General features: G+C 43.0%; 1 protein-coding gene and 1 long non-coding RNA gene across 4 annotated transcripts in view; one reads left to right on the top strand and one right to left on the bottom strand.

Moving 5' to 3' along the window:
• Nucleotides 1-7,865, top strand: part of LOC132252347 (uncharacterized) — a 117,036-nt gene extending 109,171 nt beyond the window's left edge. The window contains exon 4 of the long non-coding RNA XR_009464251.1: nucleotides 7,809-7,865. This is a non-coding gene — a long non-coding RNA (uncharacterized LOC132252347). The remainder of the gene's footprint in view (nucleotides 1-7,808) is intronic.
• Nucleotides 1-19,704, bottom strand: part of LOC102565708 (dermatan-sulfate epimerase) — a 342,822-nt gene that overhangs the window by 235,016 nt on the left and 88,102 nt on the right. The window lies entirely within an intron of this gene.

Below are 19,704 nucleotides of genomic sequence, written 5' to 3'. Positions count from 1 at the left end.
GTATTTTACTTTCTTTTACTCAGCCACATATTGCTATTTCATTTATATCCTTCTCTTGCTATGATCCATGCTTCCAGCTATTCCACTTGCTTTTTTATAATTATTTTTCAATTTTACATAATACAATGTAATAATGTAAGGCCTTAAAACCAGTCTAAAACTTAGGATCAAACTAAAGTACTTTAAGAAGAATCAAGATTGTCTAAAGACCTGCATGTTTTAACAAAATAAAATCTCTTGCATAATTTTGGAAATGTATAATTTATCTTGGTACTATTTTAAAATAGGTGATGGTCTACAAAGAAGATTGGGAACATAGGGACACATATAAGGAACACTGATAAGGAAGATGCATTATAGTTTAAAGACAGATTTAGCTTTACAATAGATAGTTTGGGTACTATTCACTCTCTAGCCACAGCAGCATGGGACTCAGCAGGGCTTAGTAATCAAGTATTACCCTATTTTACATAGGCATCAATAAAAAAAAAAAAAAAAAAGATTACACTACATTATATTAAAAAAAAAGATCTTTTATGTACATCATTTGGGAAAAATTGTTTCTTAGTCTCGTTCCTACCTTGCTGTTTTAGGCACTTAATTGGCTAAAATAGGCCCTTATCTTTAAAAGAGACTTAGTCATACTGATAGGAAAAAATCTTACAGTGACCAGCCAAAGATTTAGTGTAGTTAGGGCACTCTGGCTCTAGCCCATTCTTTCTGCTCCTCTTGCCAGGGTCAGGGAAAACAAGGAAATAGGAGGGAAAGCTGCCTGGGAATCTTGAGGCTGCCTATTTGAGGCAGCCTGAAGCTTGGATAAGACAGGTAGGGACAGATCTGAGGACAGGACCCAGTGCATCCAGGCAAAGATAACTGCACAATACAACTTTTTTTCTCTCTGACCACTGATTCAGAATACAAAACATGCAATTATAACTAATGGGATACACATCCTACACATGTAAATTACCATCAGAGTAACTGACCTAGCTTCATGAATCAGGAGAATATACAATAGATTTGTGTCATACCATGATGTTAAATAATTGTTTATAATAGTAGTACCTAGAAAGATCCCAGCCAAGATAGGGGCTTCACCATGCTATGATCAATCTCCAAGGCTGTTTCTTTCCAATACAATAGAATACAATAAAATGGATACACAAAAATTCCTCATCTGGGATAGTGGATACCATGACCCTATGTGCTGCACTCTGGCCTTCTATTGTTCTGAAATGGCAAACAATTTTTTCCCGTTATAAGGAAACATAACAGTCGCACGACTTACACAATGAGTCAACCTATAATGAAAACAGTACAGTACTACTATATGGAGCAGATGACCCTGCATAGTGCCATGATTAATTAGATGTGGGTTAGTGGGATATGAAAGAAGATTAAACAAATAATAAGTTCTAACAAAATGATCATTATCATTTATGACAAATGGAGAGGCAATGGAGTTCCAACAAAGAACAGATTTCTAAGCTAGGAAAAGGGCATTCATCCACATTGACAATGACAAAAGTTTTGTCGGTGCATGCACAGTAGATGGATAGAAATCTGAGATGACTGAAGTCAGAGATTAAATTTGCCCACAGGTTTCCACATATTCTCTTTCACATAATTAATAACAAAACAGTAATTGTCATTATACAGTACTGAGTAAGTCCATATCCTGCAAAATTGTTTGCTTTATTTTATGGATTCAGGATCAATTTGGGATACACTTGTTCGTTTTCAGAGCAAACACTATGATTTTGAGTGTACTGTAAACAAATGAAGATTTGAATGATACAGAAAGTATGTCAGACAGTGATACAAAACATTTCTCCATGTTAATATGTACTGTGTTGCCAATGGGATTTTCCTGAACTTGAACAGAACTGATAACACACTTGGATGAGGGGACAGGGATGTTTAAAAGATATTCAGTAGTAACCTGAGCAGTTAGAGGCTTGCGACTCTAAAAGGTTATGTTCGAGCTACTTGTATTTGCTAATCAATGGTGAAAAAAGTCTAGGAAAAGAGACATTTACCATCGATGACTAATTTTATTATCATTAAGTTAGAACTTATTTAATAAATGGCTCATCAACTTTATCAATTTTTAGCTACGTTTATATCAGGAAAAAAGATCAGAAATCCAAACAATAGGAGAAAAACTCTTAAATACACGCATGAATGGCACCCTGCCACTTGCAATATTTAGACAAGTGATACGTTTCAGTAGCAGACATCTTAATAATATAATGAAGTTTGGATCTCACAAATGGCGCCTGTCTATGGATATATGCTCTTAGATCTTTTACCAGGAACTGTGTTTTTCTATACCTAAGAGAAGTTATTAGACCAGTCAGACATTTTGTAATGTTAATAACTTTTACATCAATACTTATTAAAGCTCACTGAAAATTAACAGGCATACAAATCAGATATCAAGAACTGTTTATTTGATTTGTTTTTGAGGGAAATTATACCTTAAATACATCTATGTTAATGTAACATCAAGGATCCAATATAAATCCACAAAAGAAAATTTCAAGTTTGAGGTTGAAAACTCATCCTTAAACACAACACGATGTACAAGAGAGATGGAGTGTACCCATCTGCAATAACATTAACTTAATCCCAGTAAAGTCAGTAAAGGATAGCATTTCAGTCTTATTCATAATTCCAATACACATGTGTTAAAGTTATACCCTTATAGTGCAATCCTGAATTGCTATGAGACCAAAATACTTACTGACAATCAATAGAAGCCTTGTTTGTTCAACATCATCAGGATTAGATTCTGAAACTACTGAGTACAGTGGAAATATGATATGATGAAAACGTACCTTTTGATGTTGCTTTAATATACATCCATTAGTTTTATGTCTATTAAAATTTGAAAAGTCTTTGCTTATAAAACACTGTAGTACTATTGGTCTAAGTGATCCCATGAAGCCAAATGTTTTTACTGGCGGGTCTTCTTCATGTTACTATTTCTCCCTTTTATTGTGCTTTCTGTTATTCAGATCCTTTTAATTTCCTTCATGAATATTACTTTAAATACTTGTGATTTTATGTTGCACTTTATTAAAAATAAAAATGGCACCTGATGAAGTCCTGCTTCTCTGTGGGGACGGCATACCGCATATGTTGGACTCACATACTGGACTCCTATGCACAGGAATAGGATTCTACATGTTCTTAGATTTTACTTTTGTCTTTCTTTTTATAACTTTTATGTCTTAAAACTGAAGAGAGAATATGGAAGTGTTAGACTAGACAAGAATAGTCTCTTTTATGCCTTTTTGTAGGTTTTCTTATTTCTGAACACCAACACTTTCTATAGGAGCCATGATTTGCATGTCAGGTTAAGCATACATGAGAATGCTGTGTGCTGAACTCTCTCTCAAGGTTTAGTGGGCCTTAGCTTAGCAGGGCACTAGCTGGAAAGCCTTGAATTTGCCTCATCTCTATTGCTGCTGTTGGTGCTGAAATGTGGTAAAGAAGCTTGAAAGCACTAATGCTCTCTAAAGATAGCCCCCAGGCAGTCCCTCTATGCTGCTGACAAGCAAAACTTGTGTCACTTGCTGGCAGTGGCAGCCTCCTGTCATCCCATGTGCAGATCTGGGGGCCTGCAACCCCGGGAGGGCTGTGGGGCTGGGCCGGAGTCCTCCCAAGGGTGTAGGCCCCCAGATCTGTGCTTGGGATGAAGAGAGGCTACCGCTGCCACCTGGGACTGGCGCTGGGCACAGGCAGCAGCGGCAGCCTCCTGTAATCCCACGCACAGATCTGGACCTAAGCCTGGTGGCAGGAGGCGGCAGAGTCACTGGCCAGGGCTGCATTCTCAGCGGCTCCACCACTGGCTCTCCAGCCACTGGGCTGCACGCCGATTGGTTCCTCCAGCCCCACACAGCTCAGCCCGGCGGCGGGAGGTGAAGCGCAGCCCTGGCTCTTCCCCACCTCCCACTGCCAGGCTGAGCTCTGTGGGGCTGGTGGAGCCAGTCAGAGTACAGCCCTGCTCTCCCCCACCTCCCGCCACCAGGCTGCACTCCGAGCAGCTCTGCCAGCCCCACAGAGCTCAGCCCAGTGACAGGAGGTGATGGGAGAGCCAGTGGCGGAGCCGCTTGGAGCACAGCCCTAGCCAGTGGCTCTCCCCCACCTCCCACTGCCAGGCTTAGTTCTGTGGGGCTGCAGAGCCTCCAGCTGCCAGGCTGTTTTCGGAGCCAGGGCTGCGCTCCAAGTGCCTCTTCCAGCCCCATGGAGCTCACCCCAGTGGCGGGAGGTGGCAAGAGAGCAAATGGCAGAGCTGCTTGGAGTGCAGCCCTGGCAAGCACAGCCTGAGTGGCGGGAGGCTCCGCAGCCCCATGGAGCTGAGCCTGGCGGTGGGAGGCAGGGTACAGCAACTGGCCAGGGCTGCACTCGGAGCCAGGGCTGTGCTCAAAGCGGCTCCGCTGCTGGCTCTCCCCCGCCTCCAACCGCCAGGCTGAGCTCCATGGGGCTGGCAGAGCTGCTCAGACTGCAGCCCTGGCTTTCCCATGCCTCCTGCCACCGGGCTGCTTCAAAACTCAAAACCTTTCGAAACTTCAAAATGTTTCAAGTACCCTCATTTCGTTTCGAAACTGTTTCAAAGCCTTTTGTTTCATTTCGATTTTACTGTTTCGAGCTTGAAATGCATCAAAAGAGCTTCAAAACGAAACACTCATCAACATTTCACATAGCCCTAGGAGCCAGGTCCAATGTGCTGGAAATCCAGTGTGTTAGAGAAGACTCAGTTAATCAAGTCTGCTGGAGCATGGAAATAAACATGCTCCAGCAGACTCTGACATCACATGTATCAGCTCATTTGATGAGCTTCTGTTCAAACTGCCCCGCCACCATTTTTTAGTGTGGGGGACGCAGATACATATGACACTTAGGTGCTTTTAATTAGCACAACTCGCTAATTAAAGTGTCCCTCTGTGTCTTGCAAAGCATGTGTAAAAATAGCCACATATTTTTACAGCTGCTTTGACTGTCTTCTAAACCAGGCTTAAAGAAAACTATATCCCCCGCCCCACATTGTCATTTTGAGTATTTAGTAAAATATACTTAAACAATTCCCAAGTACATTCAGGTTTTCTGTCTCAAATCTCTCCCCCAATTCATTTAACTTACAACTGTTTTAATTTTATTTTAATGCCTATTTTAAAGCACCAAGCACATTTATTACCCATTTGGACTTAATTTTGTTTGCACATAGCAAATGTGATCATGTCAGAAATAATCATAGAGAGCATGCAAGAAGCAGACCTTCCTGCCAGGTTATTTCTGTTTTTAACCAATGACTGCATAATGCAGAATTCCTGGAAGTGGGAACAAGAAGTAAGGAATCTTCCTTCCCAGGGAAAGACCGTGCCAACTACGTTATAAAGGCAGGTCCCCACTTGCTTGCTTTCCTTCTGGTTCAATGACTCTTGGCCCAGCTTCAGCAGGAGGAATGAAAGAGAACCCAGCTTGCCCTGCCTTTCACTTCCTGGGAAGCAGAAGATATGAGTTCTAATACCTAGAATGAGAAGGGCTTAGAATCCAGGTCTCCCATTTCTTCAGTGTGTGCCCCGAGCACTAAGGTAAACGGTACTTACTACTACCACTACTGCCACCATGATCATCATGTCATTGTTTCTGAGCTGAACTCAATGTCATGGATGTAAATTTGGCAGACGTGGACCACACTTTCAGACATGCTGACTACCACATAGTCTATGGTATAGCAGCTAGGCACTCAGGCCAGACACAGGGGCAGCAGTGGTACAATTGTGCAGCTGTGGCAGCAGCTGGTCTTTTTCTGTGCCCTCCCCCAAGTTGGTGCCAGGGATGAATGCCCTGGTTAACCTGCCCTAGTTACAAAGTGGTGTAACTTGATGTCCTTATTAAATGATCCCAGTCCTTTGATGTCTTATTAAATGATTCCAGCATCTTAATTAACAGTTACATAAGTGCTCATATGCCCATCTCTTCCCCACTTTCCCCTTTGTTATTTAATGCTCTTCTTCCTAGTCCAGTCAACCAGTCCATAGAAGATTAGTTTGTCTTCTGCCCAGTATAAGTACATGAAGTTTATAATATATTAACCTTTAGGTATAAGTCCCTCTGTCCTGACATGAGCAGCTTCATATATTCCTAGTTTGTTTTGTTCTTTGTTTATGAACAGAAGGGATCATTATGATAATCTAGTCTGAATTCCTAAGACCAGCCATAAACATTCATACAGCAATTCCTGAATCCAGTTTGAATTCAGGTGTTTTCTATTTGAAAACTGAAAAATCCCTGACTGAAATTAAGTGTCTATAGTATAAAACAAATGAACATACCTAAATTTAGTTTTTGATTCATTTTGTATTTAGCATATAACTGAAACAAGTATTCTGTGCTAATAGGCATTTAGTACTTTATGCTTTGTTTGCATTCCCATGTTTATACATAATTAAGTTAAAATGTTGTTTAATTTACTAAGATAAGCATTAGGAATGCCAGGTTTACAAATAACTCTGACATTTTGTGCATCTTTGGATATAGCATTAAAGGCAGCATCATAAAACATATGCACAAGCAGCCTGAAGGTTTCCTAGGCAACATTCTTTGAGTAACAGGATGAATTAAAAAAAAAAAAAAAATCAAGGTTTCTTTTTTTATTTTTTAAATGATGTTCACATTTAATTTGACTGGGCTTTTGGGGGGGGGTTGGGAGGGGTAGATTACATATCATTTAAGAAAAATAGATCTGGTTAAATTTGAAAGTGACAGTCCATGTTAAGGGAATTTATTAAAATCTTTTTATTAAAAAAAAAAAAAAAGTAATATTCAACTACTATACATTTGCTGCCTAAACTCTAAATAAAGTTGAACCACTGACCTGGGAAGTCATCCTAGCTTGGTGTAGTCATAAACTAGCTACTGATAGCTAGCTGTCATGGCTGCTGCTTTAAGCTCCAACCCTCTTTCCAAGAGCTGCCCAAAAGAAGGAGCTCTCCAAGGTGGGGGATGCTATGATTGACAAGGAAGCCAGGGACAAAGAGGAGCCAGGATCTCCAAGCCTGGGGATTAACCCTTGTGAAACCATGCCAGGGCTGGCTTCAGGGGATCCTTCAGGAGAGAGATACTGAATAAGGTTTCATCTTGGACAGTCCCAAGCCAAAGTTTCCCTTCCAAAGCTGCACGATACGTGATAACAGATACCAATTGGTTGAATAACTGTAGATATTCCTTTTTTTTTCCTTAATAAATGATTTAGTTCTAACTGCAAACCATATTTTGCAGAAAAACAAAACAAACAAACAAAAAAACCCTCAATCTACCTTGCTGTTATGTATTCAACGTATTCAATGAAGAAAAGTATTTAGATTGTTGGTTTTCTGCATTTTAATTGAATTCTCATTTTCAAAAAAACGGCACCCCTTTCAAAAACCCAATTATAAAGAATGGATGTTAACCTATATAATGTCTGTGTATGTCCCTCAGGTTAGGAAAATATAGCACCAAACTTAGTGTAATGATTATATTTAGCTGCAGATCAAAATGTTACAGCAGTCACCAAGTGAAAATCAGCTTCTCTTTAGCAAACACTGAGGAAAAAAAAAAGAATGAATGCATAACAAGATTAAAACTAATTATTTCTGGTTTAAATCTAATTAAAGTTCTTAATTTAAATCACTTTGATTAAAATAAAACTACCCTGTTTATTATCACTGGGTAGTGTAAATCAAGCATCACATAATGCTTTTCATCATTATGTATTTTACTTAACTATTTTCCTTCCATGTCTTTTGTGTAACAAGTTTTCCCACCAGTCCCAGCAGCACATGAAGAGGACTTTGAAGGACACTGAAATACAGGTAAAGAACATTAAAATGTAGGTAAAAGCTTCACACAATTTCCACTAGAAAAGTGCTTGCATACTTGTACTGAGTAATTAACATATTTATTCAGAAGGCAAGGTAGAGATGCACCTTATAGACTAACACAATGATTCTCAACCAGTGTCAGGGCACCCCATGATGCCAAGAGATTCTTTGAACCAGGCTGTGAGGTGTAAGGAGATAAGCGGATAAGCATTAGCTCAGGCTTGTTCCTGCTTAGTGAATTCCCCATCGGCTACTGCTTGGCCCCTCTGCAAGGACGTAAGCACTATAATAAATAAGAAGCTTTTTAAAATGGGGTGCTGCTCAGTCTACATAAGTTATGGAGGGGTGCCTTGAGTCTAATAAGGGGTGCCTTGAATCTAAATTCTAAGAACCAATGGACAAACTAAATCAGAGATGCATAAGCTTTTATAAGCCTGAGTTCACTTCATCAGTTGTGCATGAAAGCTTATGGGCATGTTTACATACGCAAGCACATGCACTTGCAGCAGCTCATATAGAAGTGGTGCATATTTGAGCTGGAGCTTTTTGCCTCAGCGCACGTGCTCGGACATGCACTTTGTTGTGAAACAAATTGTGCCACTTGGGGCAAAATAATTCTGCCTGGCTCCTCCCAGATCTACAGCCAGGGGGAACTAGAGCCTGGGGCCAGCACCTGTGCTGTCCCCAGCAGTATAAAAAGCTGCCCCGTCCTGGCCCCATTAATACAAAAAGCTGCTCTGGCAAGTAGCTCAGGGCTACTCACTCTCAGGAGCTTCTGGGACCCAGCCAGTTGGTACCTGGGAACATGACCGCTTGTGCCAGCTGGACTGCTGAAACAGCCCTGAGAGTTCCCTGCACCCTTTACCCACTGCAGCAGTCTGGCAGTGGGGGCTGCTGCCTGGCTGTGATCTGCTGCATACCTGCCAGACCCGGATGAGGAATCTGCCCCTCTGGACTAGCTGCCAGTGGGCTGTTGCTGCAGAATTGGCCTCCCTAGCAGGAATTCTGGTGTTCCCTATTGGAAAATTGAAAAACCCCTGATAAAAAAATCCCCAAGTCACTTTGTAAAATATCCCAAAATCCATGTTCCTCCACAATTAAAAAAAAAAGATCGCTATAGCAAGAGAGTGAGAGACTGAGACAGAGAGACAGTGATCAGTTGGGCAATGTTTTATTGATATATCTACAGTGTTGAAGCAATTTGGAAAAGTACAAGTGTCACTATCATAATACTGAAGTGAACTCCAAATACATGTTTCATGAATTCATGAATATATATTTTGCTGCCCCCCACAGGAGCTACAGCCCTCCCTTCAGGGCTTACAGCCCCCACAACAGGGGCTATGGCCCCCCTCAGGGGTTACGGCCCCCCTCCCACAGAGGCTACCCCTTCCCCTGCAGGGCCCACATGCCCTGCCCCACCCCTGTTTGGTCCCCCAGGCCCCTGGGTTGCTGCCCCACCTGGCCACATCCCCTGACAGCTCCTACAGCTCCCCTGATGGCTGCCTGCCCAGCCACATCCCCCACGTGCACCCTCAGCCTCCCACAGCTGTCCCCCTACCCCAGCTTCCAGCACTTAAAAAACAAAAACAAACAAACAAAAAAAAATGCCTGGCAGTAGGACTGAATGGTAAAAGGAGCCTGCTACTTTCAAAACTGGCAATGATAAAACACAAACAATTATTTAAGTGATTTTACATAGGACTCAAGATTACAAAACTGAGATTACAAAAAAATCATCACCATCTATAATCCAGGTCTATCACGCCAGACCTCTCTTAATCTGCTATCAGGTACCATGTAAACCAGTACAGCCTGTTCCATGGTCTGGTTGTCAGAGACTAAACTGGAACCCCCACCTGGGCTACCCTAGGTGAGGAGATGTGGGGACACCCAGCAGGACTAAAAACAAGACCTGTCAAAGGGCAGATCCCTGCAAACCAACGGCCATCCAGACCTGGAGAGGAGATGGGTGCCAGAAGGTCACTCTCCCTGAATAATCACCAATGATGCAAAGCAATTCAATTAACCTCAGCCAAACACAGGACAGAGTGGAGGAGGGTTGCTATAGCGTCTCAGGTGCCCCAATGGTCACAGTGGTCTCGGGACTGCCTGATTTGACTATAATCCAGGAGGTTATGCCCAAGTATTAGTGGGAGGTCCCTAACTCTAAATACAGATGCTCCCTACTTAGTTCTACTGTTACAGTACTATTGCTCAAGGAAGGCTGAGCTGGGCCTTCAATGTGAAGGACCTCCAATACAGGGAGGAGCTGTTCCCTGATGGGCTCCAAATATTCTGCTCTCTACACACCTTCTTCCTGGAGAGAGAGCATGTGCACCCGAGAAGCTTAGTTTAGCCCGTTGGTGGAGACTAGGAATCAATAGCAAGGTGTAAAGAGCAGCAACAGCTACAGTAGTGGGCGGGGGTGGGGGGGGCAGGGAATGGGGGTTAGGGAGAGATAAAGCGAAGTCCTTGGCATAGAGCAAGAAGAGCTGGTGGAGTGGCATGCAGCAGCAAGGTCATAAATGGCAACCCACCTTTGGATCCAGATGCCTTATTTTGGCCTACCACTCCTTAAAGTTTGCTTATCCTTGATACAGGTGGCTAAAAGCAGTATAACCAAATGGTAACACCTTTCAGTCAGTAACAAAGTGGACAGATTTGAATCACAGAGAAGAATTATCTGTAGTTCATTACTGGTTTCCTGAGACATTCATTCCAATCAGGTTTATAATAATTTACTTTATTTTACTTGGGATATTTTTAGGGTTTTCATAGACAAGAAGGGCTGTGAGCAACCTCTAGTCCAACCTCCTCCCAGATCCTTCAATTTGTAGTATAAAAAACGCTTAAAATATAGTAATTTTATATTAATTTTTCTGAAACAAAAATGAGAATACTTGCTTTTTCTCTATTAAATATATTCAAAAGGCCTTAAGCACTGTGTTGAATTTGAGGAATTTATTCAACATCCCAATAGTAGGTTACTGGGACAGTTCAGAGTATCTGTTTTTGATTTTGGCTTTTCAAGCCACATTTGATATGGTTTAATTTGTTAGCAACATAACTTCAAATACTCCCATGCTTTGTTTTTTGCAAAACAAAAATGTTCATCATGGATGAATGATGGACTTAGCTAGAAAAAAATAAGTTAATTTTAATGAAAAGATCTGAAGCAAAAATAGAAATAGCACAACTGGCCCTCCTTTCCTAGTTAAAAAAATGATATTAAGCAGATTGTTCAGGGCATAATTTGAAAAGGATCCTGGTTACTAAAATAAAATAAAAAAAAAGGTAACATCGAAATTTGAACATATAGTAGTCAAGTTGCTCATGCCATAAAAAGTTTGAACCAGTTACAAAGTTAGACCTCAAAAATGTGTGCTAACTTTATAGCTGGCTTTTATCGAGCTTTAATTTGCACGTGTAGCAGTGTCTCCCTTGCAGCTGGGAGTCCCATCAACTGAGGGCTCCCAGCCACAGCGTTGTACCTTGCCCAGCTACAAGTCCTGCAATTGCTGGGGACACTCATCCCCAGCAGCTGTGGACTCTGGGTCTTGGCAGCAGCCCACAGCTGCTGGGACTCAGAGTCCCACAGCTGCAAAGGCTGGGTTCCTACAGTGTGCCTCCTGGTGCCCCAACCCAGCTGGGTCTTGGCAGCCACACTATGTGGCCGATACCTCCCCACCTCTGGGAGTGTATGAAACTACTACAGCTGCAACTCCAGCTGTGGGGCTGCATGGGGTGGCCCCATGGCTGGAAGCTCCTCAGCTGAGGGGGCTCCCAGCTGCAAAAGCTTGTTTCTTGCCAGGATCAGGCTCCCCCTGCACCAGCAACAAGGCACGATGGGATCTAATGCACGATTCCACAATTGCACCTCCTGCCATGCATGTGTGGCATGGCAGGAGGTGCAATTGTATGAACTGCACATTAGATTACATTGCACCTTTACCTGCATGTGCAGAAGAGGTCTAAAGGAGCTAGCTTAACAGAACTGCTGTACCACTATTTTTTTTTTTTTTTTAACAGCCAAGCTTTAAAGGGACCATAAAAAACAAAATTATATAATATTTATGAAATATAAGCCTTGCAAGGGGCTTGTAATTGCTTGCTTTTATTAGAATAACAAATGTATTAGTTGAAAGACTGGGCAAATCTGAAAGTACATTAGGATTTCAATAAAGTTGTTCCAGTTTGCTCAATGCAACTGAATTATTCCCATATATTTAATGCACTGTATTTCTTTCTCTCATCATTTCTCCCATACAACAGAGGCCTTCCATACCAATACATAATTGATTAACAGAAAGTTGGATTAGTCTGCATATTAATTTAGAAAAAAATAAAAAGTATGCAAGTCAAACAGGAACATGAAACAGAAGCAAATACCAGCATCTCAGTACAAGCATGAAAAAGCATCAGCATTAATGTATTCTTTTTTTAAAAGCTTAGTAATGTCAAAATGTAACATACACATTGCAGTTACATGATGAGTAACACCAGTAATTTTTGCCTGGTGTTCACTGGACTCTGGACCAGCTACAGTGTTGGAAATGAGCTAACAACCCAGTTCTGGCTTCCATTCTAAACATTTGCTTTGTAAAGCAGAAAAGGGAAAAAAATGTTTGATTTGCAAGAATATGCTTGCTCTAAATAAAAGTGAGAGAATGATTAGGTATAGGTAATGATTTCAACAGTTAAGTTTGCTGGATATTTTCATTCTAAGGCCTGGCTTTTCATTCTAAGGCCTGGCTTTCCATCACTTACAGTTTTACAAAACTAATGGTTCAGGCTTCAATTTCCCATGGCAGATGCCTGCCTCTGAATGAGTGATATTATGTGTTTTGAAAGTTTCAGCAGAAACAGCATAACCATTTCAAAGAATAAAACAGGAGAAAAAAAAGTTGTTTGGCTCACACTCACGTTCAAAAATAAATGAAACAACAGCCTCACAACCACTTGACTGTTAAGCCCCACAGGTTTTCTGGCAGGGTCTTGAAATTTGGCATAAATGACATCTTGAAAACAAGAATGCGTCCTTTTCACTCCAATGAAAAACTGACAAAATCCGGCAAAATTCCAAGCCTCTGAAAACTGCACTATGTTCATGCTCAGTAAAATCTTGTTAAAAGTTTGGCAGCTAAATTCTCTAAATATCCCATTTGTACCAAGCATTTTCTATCCCTGCACATCAGTTTTTATGACAGCTGTCTTATACATCTGCCATCTCCATAGAGCAACTCAAGACACCCCACCTTAGACACAACTTTCCCTGCAATACCTCCTCCCAGTTGTCAGAGGCTACACTGGTCTCAGGTCCAGGTCAAGCAGCTCTGGAATGAAGGGTGCCTATACACATGCAGGCAGGCTGCTCTGACGTGCTGTAATTGCAGTGCATTGGAACAGACTCGATTAATTGAGTCTGCTGGTGTGTGGTAATTACCCTGCTGGAGCAGACTCTAGCATCACGTGTATCAGTGTCCCCATGCTGAAAAAAGGTGGCAGCGGCATTTAACTATAGCTCATTCAATGAGCTTTAGTTAAAGCACCCCCACCACCATTTTTCAGCACAGGGATGCTGATACATGTGATGCTCCAGGCACTTTAATTAGAGTGACACTTGGAGCCACTCTAATTAAAGCAGCCCCACCACCAGTTCTGGAGCACATGTATAAATGCCCAAAGATACCATATAGGAAAGGGAAGTAGTTTGCCTGATATGCAGAGTCAGAAGGACCAATGGAGTGGGAACGTATGAGAAGATAGATAGAAGTTGGGAGAAAAGGTGGTAAAAGTAAGCCAAAGGAGGAAGGGAAGGAGTGAGGGGGAAAAAAAAGGAAGGGAATAGGACAGGAATAGAAGATAGGTATTGTAAAGACAGATTTGTTCCTTTGGGATACACTGCATCATAGATTAGATGGGACAAGAAGAGAGGCTGCACCAGATTATTTTTTTTTTGCAAAAATTTAATCTGAGAGGTAAAACATCTTCACTGAAATTATTTCATCTAACAACAGAAACCACAGAGAGCATAACAGATTTCTTGATCATGTGCAGACCTCCACAGGCTAATGAAGCTCCATCCACCAGCATCAAAGCCTTGCTCTTGAGGATTCAACTCTGATGGATGGGCCACTGTGTCTGGATGTCTGAGAACTGCCTCCCTTGCCAGATTCTCTTCTCCCAGCTCTCTGATAGCCAACGCTCGAAGGGCGGCCAAAGGAAACAGTACAAAGACATACTCAAAGTTGCCCTCAAGCATGGAGTCATTGACACCAGTGGCTGGGAGGAGCAAACTGCTGACTGTTTGGCATGGAGCCACCTGGTCCACCAAGGCACACACCACTTTGAGGCCCAATGACTCAATACCAAGGTGGAACGGTGGCAGCAGAGGAAGAAGACAACAACCAACCCGGGGCTGTGAATCCCGCTCCCCCACACAACAACGTGCCCCCACTGCCAAAGAATGTGTGTATCCAGAATCAGACTCCTCAGTTACCTGAGGACCCATCAAGCTTGACGGATGTCATCCTCGATTTCGAGGGACCACCGCTGACGATAACAGGCTACTGGACTCATAAAAGAACTCAATGATACTCTCTCTGAAATGGACACCCTCACAGATTTATACAAGTATACTGAAGGCCACAGAAATAAACTTCTAAAACATATCTCGTTTGTTCTGCTAGGACTTTCACACCGCAACCTGCAAAGCCTGTTATACCCTGGACATGGTCTTCAGCCTAGAGTTCAAGATTAAAAACATCACAAACCAGCAACTGACTTGGACAGATCATCACATTATTAAGAGTGTTCAGAGACTGTTTATCTACAAAGTAACAAGAAAGACTTTTGATTTTGGTTCACCATGTATGAAATGAAACAAATTCCAAAGCCTCCTAAAGGACAACTGCACTCTACCAACAGGACAAGAAATCAAGGTCCTGGTAAATCATTTTCAATATACACTAGTCTTGACAACTGATACTGGCCTGCAGTTGTAAACACTCCTGGCTGAAAAACAAGGGAAAGGAACTTCCCTTCCCCTTTCATCCACAGAATAAACCCAGTAAGTTTTGGCCAACTACTAAATAATGTCAAACCTCTCATTCCTGAGCAAGCTCACAGAAAATCTAGCCACCAGGTCAGATACAAACTCATTTAACTGAAGCATACTTCTCACAAGATAACCCACTCTCTCTCCAATCTCTCAGTTCCAATCCTCAAAGGGAATATACAAAATACCTTTCACAGATGAGCCTATGACCTTCACTTCATCAATCTACTGGATACAAAAAATCATGGACTAAATATAGACACTGGATTTCTGACACATTATAACCTGCCTAACATCTGATTCCCCATATAAACCCTCCATTTTTAACAGCTATTCTCATTCCCTCCCCACTACCCTCTTGTCTCCCATCTTTTGACTACAGATACATTCATTCCCCCTCCCTACTGACCACCTACTGACCACCTCAATTTACATTTTAACCGACTGGCTTTCTTGCATACCTACTGGCCTCTGGCTGCTTTACCACTCCATCAAGGAAGAGCACAGGCCATCTGCAGATGCTTCCTCAGCCTGACAATGGCTGGTTGTGCCCAAAAGCTCGCTAAGAAGAATTTTTCCAACTATCTGAGTTGGTCTAATAGAAGATATCGGATTTACCCAAAACACCTTGTCTGTTTAACTGAAGCTAACTTTCTAAACCAAGCACAATTTGGATTCTGCCCAGCACATAAAATGGAATCCACCTTCTAGATACTATATCCTAGTGTGGGAAACAGTACCTCCTCCACCAAATTCCTCACTCGTGGACTCCTGCAAAGATCTTCTTTTTGAACCTATTCAACACCTACATGCAGACACCAGACAAGCAGTTCAGATGGACTTGGACTCACGTGCCGATGATATTCAGAAGTTGCACACCTCTACTCACACCTCTACATCATGTAAGAGAAGTTTCTTGGTGAAGAATTCCAGCTGCCAGAAGCTAAATCTAATCAAGACCTAAGTGATACTAGTGATTTCACAATTGCAATTAAGTTTTCATTTTAAGGAGACCTATCAAATTGATTACTGTATTTACCCAATCGTCATGGGAAATGAATGACTCATCTTAGATCTGAGTACCAGCCTGAGGCAGGCAGCAGGTTGGGACCTAAACTAGAGCTGTGAGACCACCTGCCCTGGGCCAGGGTGGCTCACGGGACAGGGGAGAGTGTATGATGGGGGGAGTGCACAAGAGAGACCACATGGTGAGTGGCTTGGGGGGAACATGGAGGAGATTGCATGGTGGATTGGGGGACATGAGGAAGACCACACTGTGTGTAGTTTTGGAGGGGGGAGACTGTGCATCCCACTTGTGCAACCCTTCCCCTCTCCCCAGCCCCCACCACTGCTTACCTTTAACTCTAGGTCTGGCTCTGGCCATTCCAGCCCTGACCCAGCTGAGACCCAAGCTGCCATTTCTGCCTCTCCCTGGCCAGGCATGAGGTGACAAGAGGTGGAGGGAGCAGTGGGCAAGTGGCAAGAAAGGTAGGCACTAGGGGTGGGGCAGCGGCAGGGAGGAACAAGCAGCAGGGGGGCAGGCTCAGGAATGGGGTGGCAAAGGGTGGGGGGGAACAGGTAGAGGAGACAGGGGGAGGATATCTGGCCCCTTGGCCCCCAGTGCTGCTTTGGGGAACAAATTGAAGACAATCATCCAATAATTAGATTCTCTACTTTAAATATTATAACAAATTTATAAATTTTCCATCTATAGAATTATTGTGGGGGAGGGTCCTCTTAAATTTGAAGTAATCTTGGATTTAGGTAAAGGTAGTAATTCAGTCCACATTTTAAGAGGACTTTTGAATTCATCATTGAAGTCAAACTCTCATATCATAACACTCATAAGCAAAGTTTTCTATCATCATCAGTTGACTAATAGGCTCCTTTCCTGATAGGCAATAACCTGGCTAGAATAATTCGCCTCTTGATTAGATTCCATGGGCATGTCCCCATGAGCGGGAATGTGCATTGCCTGGAAACATATTTGTGCCACTGCTAGTTGTCCCCAGGGAACACTCCTGCATGCACACTCTGGCATGCAACAGGGTGCCCCAGGTGGTGTAGGGGAGGCTGCGGTCAGCACCTGGGAGGTCCCGGGGACTCAGCAGCAGCAATCCAGGCACATAGAACTTGGTTGGCAGGTGCAGCGTGGCTCTGGCTGGCCAGACTCTGGTTTGGGTGGCACAGGTTGCCACAAACATGTGCCACCCAGCTTTTTTCTAGCATGGGTTTTTTGTCAGTGATGTCATAACCAGATGAGTTGAGTGCCCCTGTCACAATAGAACTGCTTCTAATCTGGCATTTGATCAAGGGGGCATGTTAAACTATGCTCGGAATGTGAGGGAGTCAGCAAATCAGGGGTTACATGAGGGGCGAGACCGCACGGCCAGCAGTCACAGCCTCCTAAAAGTCAGCAGGTACACAGGACACATTTTGATTGGCTCTGTAGCTTATAAAAGGGGCAGAACACAAGCACAAGGGGGATCCACGCATCACTTTGGAGAGGCCTGATCACCCTTTCCAGGATCCTGCGTCCACGAAATCCCTTCCCCCCGGACGCCCCCATTACAACTGGGTATACCATCTGAGTATGTTTAAGAGCTCCCGAGTCACCAGTGAGTTTAATGGTGAAACAACTGTCAAGAGTTTTTTTTCCTGCCTAAACTGTGAGTAAAGCATTGTTTATCTCACTGCCTCCTCAGTGTTTTTTTTTCTGTCGACGGAGGGAGAGACAGCAGAAGGAGGAATAAGGCCCCGAACCCCTTTCGTCCCCGGCCTGCTCGCATAATCTGGGTCCAACCACCCACTGTCAGGTTGCACAAGTGAGATCTCCCAGTGTCAAAAAACCCCACTGTGCTACATATTAGCAGCGTGGTGAATGCCTGCATGTACAGTGCATGCAGTCTGTGGTGCTGCAGACAAGTCTGCAGTGTTGCAAACCTCGTATGCATGCTCACTGGACATGCCCCGTATGCCTGAAGCTTTCAGCACTTAGTACACCAGTCAGAATTCTGACACATTTCTATCTAATGAAAAAGGCTTTCCCAACCTTGTTTCAGGGTTGTTGGTTATAGCTGTGTTGGTCTAAGGACATAGACAGACAAGGTTCTTTGGGTAAATGTAATCTCTTTTATTAGACCAACTAAATAGTTGAGAAAATTGTTCTTTGCAAGCTTTCGGGCACAAACATCTTTCTTCAGGCTATGAAGAAGGGTGTTTGTGCCCGAAAGCTTGCAAAGAACAATTTTTCCAACTATTTAGTTGGTTTAATAAAAGATATCACATTTACCCAAAGAACCTTGTCTTCCCAATCTTGTCAAATTTGTTCTCTACTTTTGAAACTGACTTCCCATGTAATTTTAAATATAGCTCAATGTCTTGTTCTGATGTTCAATGTGATCCATGGTCTAAGGCTAACTATCTAAAAGACTGCTAGAAGTTGTAGGATAAAGACCATGGCTGATAACTACACACCTCTGGCACAGCAGAACTCTCTAGCAATAATGCTTAACCTAGCCAGCCCCACAGGTAGGATGAATGGTATAAGCCAGTCTGCAGACTGGTTCCCATGGACACAGTCAGTCTGTGGAGCTAATTCAAGGCAGGTTTGGCATATGGGGCTTGCAAATGCTATTCAACATATCAATCCAAGGCTGCACTCAGGATCTGATTGCAAAACAACCGTGATCATCAGCCCCACCTTGTGCACTGGGTCTGGCTACAGAGTAAACCCGCAAACTGGCCCCCATGTTGTCAATGACATCTGACACATGGGGGCTCCCCATGGTTCCAGTAATTTGGCATTAGGGGAGTGGTATAGTGCTGCAACTGTGGGGACAATGGCAATTAATGCTGCCACTATTCTACCACCAAATTTCTAGGCCCGTGACAACCCTGTAGTCTTCTGGTTGAGCTATTGCTCTACAGTAATAGTAAAAATCATCTGTGTTGGGGAAAGGACTCTCCACAGCTGTATAATGAACATTTCATAGATTTCATAGACATTAGGGCTAGAAAGGACCTCGGAAGATCATCGAGTCCAGCCCCCCGCCCGAAGGGCAGAAAGTCAGCTGGGGTCATAGGATCTCAGCAAGATAAGCATCCAATTTACTCTTGAAGGTGTTCAGTGTAGGTGCTTGAACCACCTCCGATGGCAGGCTATTCCAGATCTTGGGGGCTCGGACAGTAAAGAAATTCTTCCTTATGTCCTGCCTGAAACGGTCTTGCAGGAGTTTATAACGGTTCAACCTCGTCATCCCTTGGGGCGCTCTGGTGAACAAACATTCCCCCAGATACTGGTGGTCACCCCTGATAAACTTATAGGTGGCCATCAGATCACCCCTGAGCCTGCGCTTTTCCAGGCTGAAGCGCCCATAGCTCTCAGCCTGTCGTCGCAAGATCTGTTTTCCTGTCCTCTGATCATGCACATGGCTCTTCTCTGCACTCTCTCAAGCTTCTCCACATCCTTTTTGAATTGTGGGGCCCAAAACTGGACGCAGTACTCCAGCTGCAGCCTCTAGAACAATGAACAAACCTAACCATCTTCTGCTGCAAATGCACGCCAATACAAGTATTAAAAAAACCAAGCTAACAAAATAAGACACTACTGTGACATGCTTCTCCCCCTTGGGGACAGATTATAGAACAAATAAAGCGTGACAGATGTTACTCCTTTTGCCTAATTCACTACAGGAATGACTCAGAAACTAGAATTATATGTGGTATATTAACCTGAATGGAACAAAACAGAATAGAACAGACTGGAGG

This window comes from Alligator mississippiensis, chromosome 1, assembly GCF_030867095.1.
Source record: "Alligator mississippiensis isolate rAllMis1 chromosome 1, rAllMis1, whole genome shotgun sequence".
In the NCBI taxonomy this organism is placed as follows: domain Eukaryota; kingdom Metazoa; phylum Chordata; order Crocodylia; family Alligatoridae; genus Alligator; species Alligator mississippiensis.
Note: the sequence above shows the minus strand (reverse complement) of the source record. Positions and strands in the feature narration are given on the sequence as shown.